Genomic DNA, 2241 nt, shown 5'->3' with positions numbered 1-2241 from the left:
TAAAAAAATTTTAATGAAGATATTTATCTTAATTATGAAAATATACTAGCATGTTTTTTAATTTTTGGAACCTAACCCTCCTTTTCGTATTAGTTCTTTGTTTCGTATAACACGAATTCGCATAACACGGCAATTTTTTGGAATGTAACTACCGTGTTATACGAGGGTTACCTGTATACATATATTAATATATGAATTTGAAATAAAATTATATATGTGTTAAAATATATTTATTATTACTAGTCATTAAATTTTATTTCCTAAAAATCTAATGTTTATATATGTTACAGCTAAAACTCATGAATTGAATAAAACTAGGATTAACTAGCCAGAAATAAAGCAAGCATTAGCCAGTTAGGCTAATGCTTGCTTTATTCAAGTCTTTTGATTAAAGCAAGTAACAATCTATTAATTTTGAACTTTAAGTGTACAAAAAACATTTTATCTGAATTACAAATGAATAAAGCTGAAATTATCCAAAGATGAAGGAATGAAGCAAGAAAAATACTTAAAATGTGCACTGTATCTGAGAAGATAAAAAAGAAGCTAAATCAGACTAATTTACTAAGTTTTTTAAAAAAGCAAAAATGTACCCAAAATAATGAAAGCTATTCTAAAACAACATGACTACCAATTTCAAACTGGATGCAAAAGCTGATGACAATAATCTTGCTGAAAACAAGCTAGGGTTATTTATAGGAGGGAGTCTGCTCAACAATTTTCATTGACCACCTGGCCAAGAAAATTCTGAAGATAACACTAAAACTGTAACGTTCTTCCAGTTGATTCAAAACAGATTGTAATGGACAGCATAGGAAATGTAATAACACTATAGCATTGAGAAAACAGGGAAAACTGCTTGCAACTACTTACACAAAAGGACACTTCACATGTTAGAAAACAGAACTTAATTTCACTTGGCAAAGAACCCAACTTCTGTACTTCCCTCATCCTTACACCTAACCTCCCCTCCTTTGCTACTCAATACCTTACATCTAGTCATCACAACAGTGAAAACTCAAAATATAAATTTTGAAGACCATCCATGCACTTGCCAACCTACATATGCATGTGGAGAGCAGAAACACCAACTGACAGTCTCCAGCCATGGTAGTAACAATAGATTACAACACACCATACTGGAAAATACTTAATAATGCACACAGAACCAATAACCGGTGCAAAGAAAAAAAAAAAACACAAACTATCCCAAGACAAACATTATTCCACTCCTAACTATCCAAGGAGTTGAAAAATGTTTTTCTTGGGATAGTTTTTTCTTTAATAAAAACACTTAACACCTTATATGCTGAGATATATTTATTGAAACACAAACGTTTTCAGCCTAATGGAATAGGCCATCTTAAGGTGAACTGGCATTTGAACGTATTTCAAAATTGTATTAAATGGAAAGTTCGATCATTATAAATTCAAAATTAAAACGAAAAATAAATTAACCAATCAATATACAAAATAAGTATACTAAATAGATTGATGCCATATTAATATAAATAATAAATAAGGTGATATAAAAATAAAAACAAAATAAATAAACCTAAAGGATTAAATGCACAAAAGGACTAAATTCATAAAAAATATATACATAAAAAACATCATATTATAAAGGGCAGATAGGAACTAAGAATTTGTGTGTTTTAACTTTTCTTTTACAAGGAACTTCCATGCTGATGGTAAACCATCAGCATCCCTTGCATTGATACAGCCGTCCCTTAATTTACTCATAAATTTCAATTTTTTCATGTTGCAAAGCCAACGATGGGGACCGCAACATCTTGAGAATAGATGCTTCATTCCATTTAACTAACGAAGCCTCCGCTTGTGCCATATTTGACAAAACCGTGGTACAATGCCCTTTGCTAATGTCATATCTGTGTTCTTTAAGCCTAATAGCCAAATTTCGTCTTGTGACTCCAATATAGTCCTTCCTAATTCCTAGCTGTTAGTTTTCATATATATATATACAGTGGCACCTCAGGATACGAAATGAATCCGTTCCAAAACTGAGATCGTATCATGAAAATGTCGTAAGGTGGATCATCTTTTCCCATACGATTACATGTAAAACCAAATAATTCGTTCCAATGCAAAAAACATACTCAAATTAAAGCCAAGTAATACATTAAAAAAAATAACTGTAGTAAGAAAAACAAATGAAAAATGCGAACTAATGTAACGTCGTATGGTGAGTTTTTGTTCGTATCGTGGAGCAAAAATATGTTC

This window comes from Centruroides sculpturatus, unplaced genomic scaffold, assembly GCF_000671375.1.
Source record: "Centruroides sculpturatus isolate CEXI.00-Female unplaced genomic scaffold, Cexi_2.0 scaffold1287, whole genome shotgun sequence".
Lineage (NCBI taxonomy): Eukaryota > Metazoa > Arthropoda > Arachnida > Scorpiones > Buthidae > Centruroides > Centruroides sculpturatus.
The sequence above is the reverse complement of the archived record's forward strand: the minus strand, read 5'-3'. Positions refer to the sequence as shown.